The sequence below is a fragment of the Galeopterus variegatus genome, unplaced genomic scaffold, assembly GCF_000696425.1.
Source record: "Galeopterus variegatus unplaced genomic scaffold, G_variegatus-3.0.2 Scaffold527, whole genome shotgun sequence".
NCBI classification, from domain to species: Eukaryota; Metazoa; Chordata; class Mammalia; order Dermoptera; family Cynocephalidae; genus Galeopterus; species Galeopterus variegatus.
This window is the reverse complement of record NW_007726638.1, coordinates 390,511-408,043: the sequence shown is the minus strand read 5'-3', so window position 1 is coordinate 408,043 and position 17,533 is coordinate 390,511.

Here is a 17,533-nt window from a genome sequence, read left to right as displayed (position 1 = left end):
GCAGGGCGGGTGGCCCAATTGGGGCACAGGTGGGGGAGGCAGTGCAGCTGGCACTGCAGACCCCCCTGCTCTCCAGGGAGCCGTGATGGATTGCTCCCTCCTGCTACCAGCGTGCTCACTCCCGCTCCCCAGCTGTGCCCATAAATCAGTCCCTCATCTCAGCCTTGGCTTTTCCTGGATCACTTTCCAGCATCGGGGTTGGGATTTTTCACCATCCCTAGTGGCAGAAGGGTCTGGCAGAGAGAATCATAAAATTAATGGAAAGCTTTCCTCTTCCCCTCGGTTCCTCCTCTCTGCCTCCATCCTTCTGCCAGCCTCTACCCCCTCTGGGTGAGGACAGATATTCACTAAATACTGAATGAGAAAATAAACCGAGACGTGGATGAACCTCTGAGACATCTAGCGCTGTGGGTCTGTCTCTGTCTCTGGCAGACTGCGCAGCTGGGGTCAGCTCTCAGCACCCACGTCCCTCAGCCTCACCCGAGGGGTTTCCCAGCAGCCCCCCTGGGAGCAAGAAAAGGAAGTGGGAAGGTGCCCTGAGTGGTCAGAGCTGGGGCCCTGGGGGGAGGCCAGGACAGGACCTTAAGAGTTGGGGGGAGGGCCAGGGGGTCAGCCTTCTGGAGCCACCCACCCCTTGGAGCAGCTGATAAGAGCTGTGGGCTTCTTAAAAAGCCGAGAATGCACAGCACTGGGCATCCGAAGCCACATAGAGCAATGGTTAGCATTTCAGCCTCTGCAACCAGCCTCCCAGTCCAAGTCTGGGCTCTGCCACTTACTAGTTGTGTGACCCTAGGTAAGCTGCTTTACCTCTCTGTGACTCGGTTCCCTTCTGCACAAAGTGGGGTGAGTAATAGGACTTGCATCACAAGTGAATAGATGCATATTCTTTAGAAGAGTCACTGGTGACTATAGAGGTAAATGCTCTAAAGTGANCAAGTCTGGGCTCTGCCACTTACTAGTTGTGTGACCCTAGGTAAGCTGCTTTACCTCTCTGTGACTCGGTTCCCTTCTGCACAAAGTGGGGTGAGTAATAGGACTTGCATCACAAGTGAATAGATGCATATTCTTTAGAAGAGTCACTGGTGACTATAGAGGTAAATGCTCTAAAGTGACCAATTGTTAGCATTATTAAAGGCACTGGTTCTCAGACCTCAGTGTGCATCAGAATCTCCTGGAGGGCCTTGAAAAACCACATTGCGGTCTGGGCTCTGCCACTTACTAGTTGTGTGACCCTAGGTAAGCTGCTTTACCTCTCTGTGACTCGGTTCCCTTCTGCACAAAGTGGGGTGAGTAATAGGACTTGCATCACAAGTGAATAGATGCATATTCTTTAGAAGAGTCACTGGTGACTATAGAGGTAAATGCTCTAAAGTGATCAATTGTTAGCATTATTAAAGGCACTGGTTCTCAGACCTCAGTGTGCATCAGAATCTCCTGGAGGGCCTTGAAAAACCACATTGCTGCTCTCTACCCACCCCCTAGGGTTTCTGCCTCAGTAAGTCTGGGGAGGGGTCCAAGCTTGCATTTCTAACAAGTCACTAGCTGATGCTGGGACTGCTGGTCCAGGGCCACTCTGAGAACCTATAACTCATTGATCCAGCTCAGCTTCTCTACCCAACCTATAACTTGCAAACTGAGGCCCAGAGAGGTGAGCAGTGCCCAAGGACACACACAGTGAGGGTGACCCAGGCCTGGCCTCCCTGGAAGAGGGGCTCTCAGAAGATAGGGGAGGGCCCTGGGGGTGGGTGGTCCCATCACCACCACCACCACCCACCCTTCTTCCACTCCCACCCCCACCCACCCACTGGCTCCAGGAGCAAAGAGGCAGAATTTGCCTTCCTGGCCAGAGGTAATCTTTTAATCTCTTTGGCTTTAATCTTGCAGCCCAACATAAACCCAAATCCGCAGAGGGGAAGGAAGGGGGTGGGGGACGCAGACCTCCTGTCCTGGGGAGGCGGGTAATCTAGACTTTAACATCTCACCTCACCACACATTTTCCATCCCATCTCCCCCTCCCCGCCCCTTCTTCTGGAGCACTGCACTGCAAGACAGAGAGAGCAGCCAGCTGGGGCGAGGCAAGGTGGATTCACGTATTTAAAAGACTTTGCTTTGGGTAGGCAAAGCTTTCTTAAACAGCACACAAAAAGCATTAGCCATAAAAGAAAAAAAAGGACAAATTGGGCTTCATTAAAATTAAGAACATATGTTCGGCAAAAGACACCATTAAGCAAAAGAAAAGCCAATCCACAGATGCAGAAAAGATATTTCAATACATATTTCTGACAAAGAAATAGTACCCAGCACATATAAAGAACTCCTACAAATCAATAAGAAAAAAAAAAAGCAAAAACAAACAACAATTTTTTAAGTAGGCAAGAGATATGAACAGGCACTTCACAAAACAGAATAGGTCAATATGCACTAGAAAAGACACTCGACGTAGCAACCATCAGAGATACACAAAGTGAAACCACCTGAAGCTACCATTCACACCCACCAGAGTGGCCAAAATTAAAAAGACCAAAAATGTCGAATATTGGAAGGATGAGGATCAACTCTCCTACACAGCTAGTGGGAGTGTCAGTGGTTCAACCACATGAACTGTTCGGCGGTTTCTTAACTGCAATGGTTTGAATGTTTGTGTCACCTCCAAAATTCATGTTGTAACTTAGTCTCCAGTGTGACAGTATTAAGAGGTGGGGCCTTTAGCAGGTGATTAAGTCATGAGAGCAGAGCCCTCCTGTATGGCATTAATGACCTTATAACAGAGGTTTCAGGGAGCCGTTCATCCCTTTTGCCCCTTTTGCTATGTGAGGATACACAGAAGGCCAAGTACACACCAGTCACCGAATCTGCGGGCTCCTAGATCTTGATCTTCCCAGCCTCCAGAACTGTGAAAGAGAAATTTCTTTTATTTGTAAATTGCTCGGTCTCAGGTATTTTGTTACAGCAGCAGGAATAGACTAAGACACTTACAAAGCTAAATACACACCTATTCTATGACTCAAACATTCCATTCCTAGGTATTTACCCAAAAGAAATGAAAGCACGTGTCTAGACAGTGAACACAATGCTCATGAAGATTTACTCATTTTAGCTCCAAATAGGAAACAAATGTCCATCAACAGGTGAATAAATATGCAAATCGTAGTATATCCCGACAATGGAATACGACTCAACAATAAAACAGAATCAATCGCTGATGTACACGCCACAACCTGGTGAAGCTCACAGGCTTTTTGCAAAGTCCAAGAAGCCAAAAGCAAGGGAACATGCTTTACAATTCTGGTTTTTTTTTTGAAGTGCAAGAACAGGCAAACCCAATGTCCAGCGACAGAGGTCAGAACGGTGGATGCCTTTGGGGGCGGGGTGGCTCATAACTGGGGGGATGGAGGCATGAGTGAGCTTTCTGGGGTGCTGAGAAGGTTTGATGAACAAAGGTGAAATTCACCAAATGGCACGTAAAACCCATGCACTTTCTTTCCTTCTCCGTATGTAAATTATCTCTCCTTTTTTTTAAGTTAAAGTTAAAAGGAAATGAAAAGATACTGCACTTGGAGCATATGCTCAGACCAACCTCCCTCCACTTGGGAATCAAAGGACCTGGGACCCAGCCCAGCTCTGCCACAGTATGACTCTGGACCCATCCCTTAGCCTCTCCCGGCCTCTCCATCTGCAGTTTCCCCATCTGTAAAATGGGGATGAGAAACTCTACCAACCTCTCCTGTCTGTGAGGAGGATCAATGACAAAATGGAACATGCTTTGAGTGGTTAAATGATTGTCACAACCCTTGTGACCCTCTCTCAGGGCCCAGTAGAAATGGTGGGAGCTGGGGCAGGAAATGGACTTGGTCACTAGGCCTGCAGGGGTCTCAGGAGGCCTTCCCTGATGGCTGCCATCTGTCGGCCACCCCATTCTCAGGACTTCAGGGTGGCCTTCTTCCATCCTCCCAGGTGGACCCCCAGACCTCCCAACTCAGAGTGATGCCCACAGTGCCCACGGTTGTAGCATCTCTGCTGCCATCACAGCTCCTTCCAGAACACAGCGGTGCGGCACAGAGCCCTGTGTCTGGCAGCTTCTCCCTCTCTCCCCCAGTCCCTCCATGGCTGCCCCAGAACCCCCTTCCCTAAGGTGGGAATTGCTACAGGACACTAAAGGACAAAAAAGCCCCAAACTAGCAAGCAGCTGAAGGGTGGGCTCCTATACTCGCCCACTGGGATTCCTGCCCACTCCTGTCTGGCTGTTTGGTGTGAAACAGTCGCAGCACCTGGAAAAATAGACGGGCTTCACCTTGGGGTGCACAGCACTCTACACTGTGGTGGAGACTGCAGGGTGCCCTTACAAAATCCTGTTCCTTTTTACTTTAGCAACAAACGCTTGAGTGGCAATGTGTCCTGCCAAAGTTTCCATTTCCCAGCCTCCCTTGCAGCTAGGAGTGGCCAATGAGGGATGAGGATAATTGGTTAGGTGGGATGGGGGGAACTTTTGGCCAGTCTGTGCCCACTCCCTGATGAAAGTCAGACGTGATGACGGAGGCCCAGCAGCCATCTTGGATCCTGAGGTGACCTTGAGGATAGAGGGACTGGAGTTGGTGGGACTGAAAGAAAAGCCTTGGTCTGATTTAAGCCACTATTATTCCACCCTCTGTCATCAGTAACAGGAAGCAATCCCTAACTGATATACAAAATCCCTGCAAGGTAGATATTTCTGTGCAACCCCCTGCCTCTTGCACCCCCATTTTACAGATGCACCCGCAGCCCCCCTGCCTCCCTCCAGGATATCCATGATGCCCAGCAGACCAGCGTTCAATTTCCCTAACTGATATACAAAATCCCTGCAAGGTAGATATTTCTGTGCAACCCCCTGCCTCTTGCACCCCCATTTTACAGATGCACCTGCAGCCCCCCTGCCTCCCTCCAGGATATCCATGATGCCCAGCAGACCAGCGTTCAACTTCCAGCCCCCAGATGCTATGAATCAGCCTCAGCACAACCTGGAGCAGGCCCCACGGCCACAGCATCAGTGGTGTTTCATGCACATTGCTGCGGCTGGAGCTGGCAACACAGTGCTGTTGAGACAGCAAAGAGCTGGCCTGGACAGCATGCCCTGTCGCAGAGATCGTGGAGAAGCCAGAGAATATTTACAAATCACAAAGAACAAACAAACAAAATGAATACTAGTCAGGTAGGGTAAAAGCCTCATCTAAACTTGTCCTCTGCCTTTGCCATGTGAAACTGAGAAGCTGGCAAGAAGCTCTCCAGTGAGACCTAGATTGTGGTTCTCCTGCACATAGGAGCACCATGAAACCTACACTGTGACCACCCCACAGGGCCATCCTGCAGTGCAGGCAGAGTGGCTGGGGACTGAGCAAGGGCACTGGGTGGTCTGGGTTCAAACTGCTGCTCCATGAACTGTGTGATCTCAGGGCAAATTACTTACCCTCTTTGTGCCTTAGTTTTTTCATCTGTAAAATGGGCACCACAAGGTTGGTGGAGGATTACAGAAGCTGATCTGGGAAGAGCTCAGAGGCTGGTACACAGGAAGGGCTATTAAGTATCAGCACCATTGTCATGTTCGTGGTGAGAACTTAATTCCCTTATTGTATGTTTACTATTGGAAACTGAATTTACTCACTGGTGTTGGAACATTCCATCTGCTGAGTTCACATTCACTGCTCTTATTATAATTAACCCTGTGTAGGGTCTCCTGGCACCAGGAGGAGCAACCTAAAGCTTTTCCTCTTGCTTAGGTGTATGCAAATAAAAATCAGTAATGATTACAAGCGATTCATTTGTCAAACACAAGATCAAGAATCTCAATTTGTTTATTTCACTAAGGCAGCATCGAGAAGCTCCCCACATCCCAAACTATCTCCTCTCTGACACTGATGAAAATTCCACCATTAGAGCCAGAGAGCCCCCAAGGAGAAGCAATTTAGGAGCACAGCATCTTGGAGTAAATGCACGTATCCAGGTCAGCTGGGAGGAGTGAATCGTGGCAAGGAAGGGAGGGAAAGCCACGGACAAATTTTTGGACCCTCTCAGAGTAGCTGAGGATTCTACAGCCACTAAAGGCTAGGCACTCAATCACGCATGCACGTACACACACACACACACACACACACACACACACACACACACGCTGGTAATCGCTTTACTCCAGCAGTAGGGCCTTAAGCCTCTATCTAGGCTAGCCCCGCCCCCACCCGCAGCTGCACCAGCCACCTCTGTCCCGGGGTGGGGCAGGGTTCCCAGAGGCTCCAAGGAGACCTGCGGGGTGGGAAGCCAAATCCAACAGAGTTAACAGCTACCAGTGGCAGCACACAACTCACACACACACACATGCTCACACAGGCACACAGGCGAAGACAACACACCAAGGAGACCTGCGGGGTGGGAAGCCAAATCCAACAGAGTTAACAGCTACCAGTGGCAGCATACAACTCACACACACACACATGCTCACACAGGCACACAGGCGAAGACAACACATTCGACACAGGCGCACACTGAACTGTTCTCCCCAAGGCACGACAAATCCAGAGAGATATATTCAGAATCGTCCTGTCCCAGAGAAAGCCACAGAAACACAGGGAGATGCACACAGAAAGGCTCACACGCAGGCCTTCTGCCACTGAGATCTCTCTGCCCAGGAGTCCCCCATTCCTGCCCATAGCTGGGCATTCTGCCCCCTGAGGCTGCCAGCTCCTCACCCGCACAGGAGCCCCAAGGCCTCTCCCCAGTCGGGGTTCTCCTCCCCCATCTCCTTTTCAGGTACTCAGGCCCCCAGGACTCTCCACCCTCCCCTGCTTTCTCCATTAGTGCCCCTCCCAGCCGGGGAACTGTGAGGACCCAGGGACAAGGACAATGTGCCATTGCTCTGTGGTCTCCCAGTCCCCATCACAGGATATGCATACAGTCGGAGCTTGGCCATAAACCTCCCACCCTTCGCCTGGGTTCACTCCTTATTTCTCCCTCTCCTGGAGCTGACCGCTCTTCTCATTTTCAGCCAGTGCGTGAAAACACAAATTAGAGCAATTAGAGAAAAGTCATCAAAGGGCAAGGCGGGAGCCACCACTGCACCTAATTGCCAGCTCCAGCAAGACACGATGAGGCAAGCTCAGAGATTACAAATTTGTGCACATTCCCAAAGCAGGAAGGGGTTGGTGGGAGGGGGGACAGGCAAGTTCCATTTTAGATTCCCTTGGTTTTGTTTAAATTGCTCTCTGCTCTCTGCAGCTGCTTCCACATCCATGCTCCCAAGAGAGGCAGGCAGGGTGGGAATGGTTTCAGTCCCATTTTACAGAACGGGAAACTGAAGCCCCGGGGGACCAGCAAAGGACTGTTGCAGAAGGCCCAGTCCACTCTGGCTGGTTTTCCTGGCTGGAGGTGGGCATCAGGACAGCTCCAGTCCCCAAGAGAGGCCCCACTTGGCCTGTGACCCTGCCCTCTGCCCTTCTCTCCCTTGAAAGAATCAGCAGAGTTGAGCTGGAGGGCAGGTTCAGGATCAGGCCACAGTTGTGCTGTCTGGTGCTCACAGTGCATTTGGCATTTGCATGTGTGACAATCGTGCCCTTCACCGAATGGCAGAATTATTTAATTGATGGCTGCTGTCTCTATCTGATTATGTTTGTTGAGCCTGTTAAAGAGATGTGCTGTATGATTTCTTCCCCTGGCTGGGGAGGATTTTTCTCATAATTTGAGTGCGAGGGGCTTACTTTCACCCCCTTGATCCCATAAGCCCCCTCCCAAGCCTGTTAGCTCGCACCCTAGGTGGCCTAACCTTCCACCAGTCCCCTCTTGCCCTGGCCTTGGCCTGGATGAGAAGCCAGCAGTGATGCATGAGTGCCCCCTGCTGGTGATGGCCTGCACTGCCCACTGGGACCCCAACCAAGACAACTCCAGGACTGAGGGGCTGGGCAAGGGGAAGGGAGGGCATCCGTGGAAGGAGCACAAAGCCCTGAGAAGTTTCAGCAGGGCCTGAAGAAGTTGAGGATAGCTCCATCCCTGTTCATCTGCAGGGAGTGTGGCTGTGGGTGCACACTGGGCACAGTCAGACAAGAGGGCAGGGGATGATGCCCAGCATCGAGCACACACCATCAACGGGACTCAGAAAATGTGGGATGGATGAAGGAAGGAATGAGCGAATGAAGGAATGAATGAGTTCATTATTTCCTAAAATGTGGTGTGAATAACACTACTAATGTGCAAGGTAATTTTTAGATGATGGTGATGAACTTGTTTAAGAGTTATGTGTTTATTTTGTTGTGTATTAATATATTGGCCCATCACATCCATGGTATTTCAACAAAATGGCTTTAGGTACAAAAAGGTCAATGTAATGAAAAATGTTAGGTAAATAACGTATATATCCTGGGGACCTAGCACAGGCATTCAATAAATGCTAGCATCAAATGAATGAATGAATGAATGAATGAATGAATGAATGAATGAATGAATGGATGACAAAGCAGATTAGGGATGCTCTTTACAGAACAGTAGATCCTACACTTGGCTGTACATTGGAATCACCTGGGGAGCTTTAGAAAGTATCTCTGGGCAACTCTACATCTCTGAATCTCAGGGGGCTGAGGAAGAAGTCACTGTGTGCTGGACAGCCCTCAGAGGAAAGGAAAGCCACAGGCACACAATTTGGGCTCATATAAGGAGCAGCCTGGCTTCACTGCCTTTTGAGATAGTGAAACTGCCGTCACTGGGGGAAGCAAGCTGTGCTTGGGTGACTGGGATTCCTTTGCTGGGTGAGAAGTGAACATTAAGGTTTTGTAAAGGAAAGAGAAGCAAGCTGATATTTACATAAACTAGCTCCTATATTAACACATAGTATAAAGCTAATGTGTATTTGCTATGGTTTTAATATGCACTGATTAAGTATGTCTCATTTATTCACTCTGCACATCCTGTTTCATTTGGCATATGTCTTTATTAACAGTTAATATAAATATTACATTAGTTGCTGTGCAAAGTGTATAGAATTTGCTGTCCCAAATTTATTTACACGGTAGTTGTTCATTTATGAGACTTTCCTCCCTTTTAAAAAAAAAATCCCCCTTATTCTTAAAAACTGTAAGTAGTTAATTATGAACATATATTAATATAATGTAGTTAATGTGGTTATAATCTGTTTATCTCTTTTAATTGGGTCCTGATTTGCTCATAACAATTTTCATTTACTTTCTTGCTTAAAGTTGGAGGAGCATGTGGTTTCATGTGGGCTTTGTAAAGGGCTGTTGTTTCCTTCTCTGAATTCACACATAATATGAGGTTGAGTTAATATTTGATGTGTGAGTTGTTCTGTTATCTTGTTAGATACTCTTGATAAGAAAAAATTTTTTTTCAGTCTTAAATCTTTATGGCTATATCTCTGGGAAAGAATTGAGAAAAATTAATTTTGTACTATTGGAAAAGATTGGCAGACACATTGTGATTTAGTATGATTTTTTGTACCAGTTGAATGGTATTCAAATAGCAACTCTTTTTTTCTAGCTTTGAGCCAGTTTTTAAGACATAAACCATAAATAGATTTGTCATAGCACAGGGTCAAAATGAGCTCTGTTGATGCCAAGTTATTTTATATTAATTCTTTTTTTTTTGTGGACAAATGCAATTAAATTGCTAATCCCTTAACAGAGTGCAATGTTAGGCCAATGTTTTAATCGGTATTAGGAAATGTCAGATTAGCAACCCCAAGGAAGACAAAATCTTTGACATAATGCTGAAAACATATGTATAGTTTTGAAAATGTGCCTTTCTCTCCTACATGACAAAGTGGGAATAAAAATAGGCACATCCATTCTCAAGGGCAATTGGACAGAATCTACCTAAATGATAAATGTACCTTCTTTTTAATTCACCAATCCCACTGCTAGTAATTTATCCTTCAATATATTCACACATGTACATAATAACATGTATATGAGAAAAATCATTGTAGCATTGTTTGAATAGCACATAATTGGAAACAGCCTGAATATCCATCAATAGAGGACTGGTTAATAGAAAACTGTATATCTGTTATTTGGAATACTAGGTGGCTATCAAAAAGCATGAGTACTCAACAACAATGACAAAACAACCCAATTAAAAACAGGGCAAAGGACTTGAATAGACATGTCTCCAAAGAAGTCATACAAATGGCCAACAGTACATAAAAAGATGTTCAACATCACTAATAACTCGGGAAATGCAAATTAAAACCACAATTAGATACCACTTCACACCCATTATAATAGCTATTGTTCAAAAAACAAAACAAAACAGAAAATAACAAGTATTGGCAACGATGTGAAGAAATTGGAACCCTTGTGCATTACTGGTGAGAATATAAAATGGTGCAGCTGCTGTGGAAAACAGTATGGTGGCCCCTCAAAAAAATTAAACATAGGCTTCCAGTCAAGATGGTGGAATAGATGGTCCCCAGCATCACTCTCTCCCACAAGTCAACTAATTTACAACTACTAAAAAGCAACAACAGCCAAGCTGGGCCACTAGAGCTCGGGGGAAGAGGAGGAGAGACCGATAGAGTGCATGAAGGTGGAAGAAGCCACAATGAGAGAAAGAAAGGACCGCTCTGATCATTTCGAGCCCCAGCCGCTTCCAGGCTGGAGCTGCTGAGCATACGGAGCAGGAGCCAGCAAACCTGTAGCTGTGCCCTTTGGATGAAGTTGCATGGAGGCAGCAGGGGAGAAGAGGGCCTTGGTGGCCCCCAGATCAGCAAAATCACTAATAGGGCTCCCAGGGACCCACATAGGAGCAAGTCACAACAACCAAAACAAATGGAGCCACTCAGAGGCCAGTGAGTCATCACAAGGGACCAGCACACAGCCTGTCCCATGGGAAGTGTTTGGAGCACAGGTGATGGGGGAGACGGGCCCAGCAGGAGAACACTGGGACACAGCAAGGACAGCTGATCTTCACCCCAATTAGTGAAGGACCCTTTCAGAAGAGACTGGTCAGGAATATAGAATTGCATGGGGTGCAGTTTGATGAAAAGACTCAGGACCAGATCAGAGTTTCTACACAACCCAGGTACATTAGAATTCACTGAACCGGAAGTCCAATAAAGTCAACCATTAAAACCTGAGCTGCACAAAAAGCCTTCCCCAGGGAATCAGCAAAGTAGCAATTTAGCTCAACCATAAAGCTCAAGCACTGCTCCCCATGGGAAGTTCCCCCACTTTAGAAGTAAGCAAAGGACAACAAATTAGTTCCAGCACAGAGTTTAAGTGGTGGGAACAGCAAATTATCCAATACAGAACTGAAAGAAAAAAACAGAGTACCCACAACCAGAGACAAAGTTTGATATTAACTAGTAAAGGTCTCATTTCACCAAAGAACACCTATAACACCTAGAAGGACTGGAAGTCCTCTGGGCTACCAAGACAGAAAGGGGGGACAACCAGGCTACAAGGCCTACCCGGGGTCCTGAGGTATGGAGTGGGGACTGGGCCCTCTGCCCACAACCAGGCATGCTGCCAGCACCATAGGGCCTGCCTGGGGTCCTGAGGTATGGAGCCATAGACCAGACCTTTCTCCCACAACCAGGCACACTGCCATCACCACCACCAACTAGGTAAGGAGCATGCCAAAAACATCACCTCCATGTGGGTGGCCTACCATAGCCACCACAATAACTATGGCTGCCACGAAAGTGGCCAGATGCCACAACCACCATGCAGGTGGTCTGCCAGCCACTGAAGTGCATTGACACAAGGAGAGTCACCAGCAGAGACCAAAGAAAGGAGGAGGATGTCTCTCTCCACAAAGCTCATTCCAGAGTGACAGAAGCAGCACCTGCTCTACGATAATATTATGGGGACCTAAACACGCCTCTCAGCATTGGACAGATCATCTAGGCAACAAGTCAACAGAATAACCATTACTCTTTCAGAAAGAGAGAAGAAATCTAGGGTAATTTGAGGGGGGAAGGGGGAGGGAGGGGGAGGGAGAGAGACTGGACAAATGGCATGAAGAATAATTATAATTTGTAACAATGTATATGCCAGTAATATTGATTTGATCAACATATGTCAGTGCTGAACCCCAAAAATATGAATAATCAAGTCTGATTTAATAAAAATTTTAAAAGAAAAATAATTAAACATAGAATTATCATGATTCAGCAATTCCACTTCTGGGTACACACCTTAAAGAACTGAAAGCAGAGACGCAAACAGCTATTTGCACACCCATGTTCATGGCAGCATTATTCACAATAGCCAAAAGATGGAGGCAGCCCAAGTGTCCATGAATGCATAAATGGATAAACATCATTTAATGTATGCAAATGAATGTGACATATACATACAATGGAATATTACGTTGTCATAGAAAGGAAGAAAGTTCTGGTATACACTACACCATGGATGAAACTTGAAAACATTATGCTCAAACATTATGAAAAAGTTTCAGTCATGGTGGCACAACATTGTGAATGAAATTAATGCCACTGAACTGTACACTTTAAAAGGGATAAAATGGCAGCTTTTATGGTACATATGTTTTTAACACAATTTTTTAAATTAATGTAATTTTTTAAAGCGAAGAAGTCTAAACCCTCTCCCTTCGAATATGGGCCAACCTTGGTTACTGGCTTCTAATGAGGTGATGCTGCCTGACTTCCCAAACCAGGTCAGAAGTGACCCAACCTCTACCCAGCTCTCTGGACTGGAAGCCCTGAGCCCACACATAAGAATTCAGCATGACCCTGCAACGTCATCCCTGAGGACGGTCCTAGAGATAGGGATGATGCCTGAGAGACCCAGCTGCTCCAGCCCCAGATGTCTGAGTCTCCCCCACCCAGGTGTCAGACAGGTGAGAGAACCTCCAGATGATCCCAGCCCCAGCCTGGGGCCACCCAGCCAACACCAGGACAAGCAGAGTTGAGCTGTCTTGACGAGCCCTGCCAAACTGCAGATTCACAAGCAAAATAAGTATTGTAGCTGTTTTAAGCCACTAGGTCTGGGGGTAGTGTGTTATGCAGCAATAGATCAACAGAACAGCAAACATATTACTATGTATTATTTCAATTCGATTTATTTCTATTTAATTAAAAAATAATCAGATACAAATAAAACAGATTTAGACTGCATAAACATCTCTTGCAAACCAATTGGTAAACTGGGGAGTTTTCCTTCTCACAGTCTGTATCCTGCCTCTACAAAATTGTTAAAGGTGCAAAGATGCTTCACCTGACTGCTGAACAAAGCAGGGGTCAGTGGTTTGGAGAGACAGGGGAACATAGTTCCATCTGGAGGGCTCTTTACTCGGAAGGTGAGGATATGGGTGGGAAGGAGAAAGGTCTCTGGGGCTACACAGCATGAAGGGACAGGTTTCCAACCCAGCAAATCAAAGAAAAACCTGGCCAGTATGCCCTTGAAATAAAACTCAGAGTGTGGTAGAATTATGTGAGTGATTTATATGTCATGTGAGATGGGATTTCAAAAGGCCTGAGAAGGAAATTACGTGGCCAAAGCAAGGGGTCTTCAGAACAGGACCACGGTCTTAGCCTGTTATCTGTCCCTTATAACAGAATATCAGTAACTGGATAGTTTACAAAGGAAAGAACATTATTTCTTACAGTTCTGGAGGCTGGGAAGTCCAAGGTCAAGGGGGTGCATCTGGTGAGGGTCTTCTTCCTGGTGGGGACTCTGTACAGAGCGTCACATGGCAAGGGGGCAAGAGAGTGCTCATGTGCTAGCTCAGGTCTTGCCTTCTCTTCTTATAAAGCCACCAGTTCAACTCCCATGGTAACCCATTAATCCATTAACCCATTCATCCATGAGTGGATGAATCCATTCATGAGGGCAGAGTCCTCATGATCCAATCACCCCCTAAAGGCCCCACCTCTCAACATTGCCGCACTGGGGATTAAGCTTCAACAGGAGTATCGGACGGGACATTCAAACCATACCAGCCACTGAGGGGATGTAGGTTTATTACTTAAGCTGAGAAGAACTCAAAAATAAATCCATAATGCATCCTCCCCCAAAGATTCCCCATGGTCTCCTTTTTGTTTATTTCTTCCACCTCTCATCATTCTCTAAAGTTCCTGCTTGTTTGCTCACCTGATTGCTTCTGTCTTTCTGTATTAGTCAGGGTAGGCCAAGTGCTGTAACAAATGCCCCAAAACCCAGGGGCTTAACTCAGCACAGGTTTCTGGTGCTTGGAGCAGTTCAGTGTGGCTGTGTGGTGGACAGACCTCCTTGTGATGGTTCTGGGACCTGGTTCCCTGCCATCTCCAGAGTCCACCCTCCTCTCACCTGGAGTCCTCTCCATCCATGCAGGGATGAGGACAGAGAGAGATCATCCCCTGTGGGAGGGTTTTATGGTCCAGGCTTGCAGGTGGGGCACATCCATCAGGCAGAACTCAGTCACATAGCCACCCTCACTGCACGGCTGGAAACAGTCCAGCTGCGGGCCCTGGAGGAAGAGAGGAAAAAGCCATTTTTCCCCCAATACCAGACCCCTGGGTACCAGCTCTCCTCCACCTTGGTTATGGAGCTGGCACCATAACTGGCATGTAGTGGGCCTCGTAGTACTTGTAGAGTCTAGGAGCGAATGCATGGTGCTCAGGCTGAGTGCTGAGCACGGAGCTAAGTGGGCACTTTCCTCACACGTGCCTTTGGGGGGAGAGAGGGGGAAGGGTGTCATCACTCCCGTTTCTCCGATTAGGACACTGAGGCTGAGAGCTAAGCAGCATGCACAAGGCCACACAGCTTGTCAGTATCAGTTCTTAAACTCAGGAAGCCTCTGCCACCAAATGCCTGTTCTCTCCATGCCCCTGGCTGCCTCTCTAATACGCACACTCGCTGACTCGGGGTCTGGTTATCTTCAAGACCATTCTCCTTTCCAACAATCAATGAACCATGTTTGACAAGCTGTGGGTTCCTCGGGGCGGCAGCTGTATCTCACTCATCCCTGCATGCCCCTTGGCTACCAGCACAGCCCTTGAACACAGGAGGTGCTCAAACCATGTTTGGGGGATTAATTTGTTCACACCAGCTCAGGATTCATGCTTTGCTGCTTGCACAGTATGAGGGTCGCTTACATCTTATAAAAGAAATTGAGAGTATATTTATTATATGGCCCCTCCCTCTGCACAGTTGGAGCTGTCTGCAGCAGGACCTGAAACATGCTCCTGACACATGGATGAAGCTGCATCACATGAGGGCCAGGACCACAGGTGTCACCTGGCCCCCAACAGGGTTGGACTATGAACCCCTGTCACACACACACACACATACACAGTGACCTTGCCCAGATGGGCCCAGGAAGGGGAGTAGATGGAGGCTGCAGCGTGGCTCTGTCCGTGGTGCTGAACTCACCTCTACCCGCCACCTCCTTCTCTCACCCCACAGCAATGTAGAACCTCCTGGGGAGCCCAGTAAACATACAGATTCCCTGTCTTTGGAGACTTGTTTCTGAGGGTCTGATATGGAACCCTGAAGTTTGCTTTTACCAAACAGCCCAGGCACCTGTGATTCCATACAGCCAGCTTGGTCCTGGCCTGAGCTTGAATGCTCATCTCACTAATCACCTGGTCTTCATGGAGTGCCTGCTGTGTGGCCAGCCATGAGCCAGATGCTGTGAAGCACAGAGCTGCATCAAGCAGGGTCTCTGCTCAGGGGGCAGTTTACAAAGTCATTCGGGAGGAGGTGTAGGGAAGGGAAAAGGGAGACTGTCCCTCCTGTCTTGTGTGCACACAGCGCCAGGCACATACCTTGCCTTCGTCCTGCAAGATGAGACAAGTAGGCATGCAAAACAGTAGTAATCATAACTTCAGCTAACACTTATCTCTTTCCTTAGGTTCTCCACAGCCCTCTCTACAAGGTGGTGTGTGCTGCATTCTGCCCCTTCAGACCTCCTCATGGCTCAAGCCCAGATCCAACACCACCTCGCGCATCAAGTGCTCCTGATTCCTGCTGCCCTGCATGCCCCTCAGAATTTAGTCATCCATCCCTGCAACCCACAGTTGTATTTTCTCCTTGATTACATGATATGCCATGTTTTCAGTACTGTCTCAATTGGGACTTGAGCTCCCTATTGAGGGCAGGACTTGCACCTGATTTCACTGGATAGCATCTAACACAGGGAACGCTCCCCAGAGGAGGTGAGCAGTAAATTCTTGTTGGAGGATGAGTGGGGGGTGGAATGTGCCCAGGGGAGGTGCTGCTGGGTACTGTCTCAATTGGGACTTGAGCTCCCTATTGAGGGCAGGACTTGCACCTGATTTCACTGGGTAGCATCTAACACAGGGAACCCTCCCCAGAGGAAGTGAGCAGTAAATTCTTGTTGGAGGATGAGTGGGGGGTGGAATGTGCCCAGGGGAGGTGCTGCTGGGTTACAAAGCAGCTGGGACAAGTGCTCAGAACATCAGGGTGGGCCTCAGAGAAACCAGGCAACGGGCCAAATGCAAATCAGGCCAAGGCCAACGTTCAGTCAAGGTCTGCCTCTCCTCTCTCTGGGTGTTTGGGGAGAACAGGAAGTGGAGCCAGGACAGCTGTGCCCGATGAAAACAGATGTTCTCCCGGCCTGAATGTGGGGCAAGGAGGAGGGGGCAGGGAGGGGAAAGGAAAGGGGAGGGCTATAGCCAGAAAAATGCAACATCCACAGACTCTCTTTTATTTATTTAATTTCACTTTTTATGGGAACTTTCAAACACACACAAAAGTAGAGAAAAGAACGTGACGAGCTTCTGCGCGCCCATCGCCCACTTCAGCACCACCCCCGTGTTGCTATTCTTGCTTCATTCCTCTCCTCAACACCTTTTTAATGAAAATTCCAGACATCATATCATTTCGCCCATCTAAAAATAACCTCAACATCATCATCACACCTAATAAAATCAGCAATTCCTTAATGTCATCTAATATACCCTCCATGTTCAAATGTCCTCACCGGCCTCAAAAATGTCTTTTCTGCGCCCATTTTTTTGACTCAAGATCTAAATAAGGTCCTTACATTGCATTTGGTGCTATGTCTCTTACATCTCTTTTAAACTCTAACAGTCCTTTCCCCTTTCCTTTTTTAAGTCATTTTACTTGTTGAAGAAACCAGTCCTTTGTCCTGTAGAGTGCTCGTCACTGTGGATTTGGTAGATTGACGCCTCATGGTGTCATTTTACGTGTTGCACTGTCTTATTTCCTGTAAACTGGTATTTAGGTCGGAGAGTTGATATGATGGAGGCCAATTATTTTGGCAATCAGCGTTCCTGGGCGGTGCCGTGCCCTTTCACTGCATCTTATCAGGAGCACCTACAGTCGGGTTTTTCCCCTTTGGGGTGATACTAAGAATGATCAGTGAGTTCTGTTGTCACCAGCCTGATCCCTCCATTATGAAGCCCCCATCACCTTGCCCTCGGTCATTTTAGCACCTCTCATAGAATCTTAAAAACATTAGGGCCGGCCCGGTGGCGCACTGCTACAGTGCACCGCTTGGGAAGCGCGGCAGCGCTCCCGCCGAGGGATCGGATCCCACCCACAGACCGGACCCGCACGGGATACGTCAGGTGCGG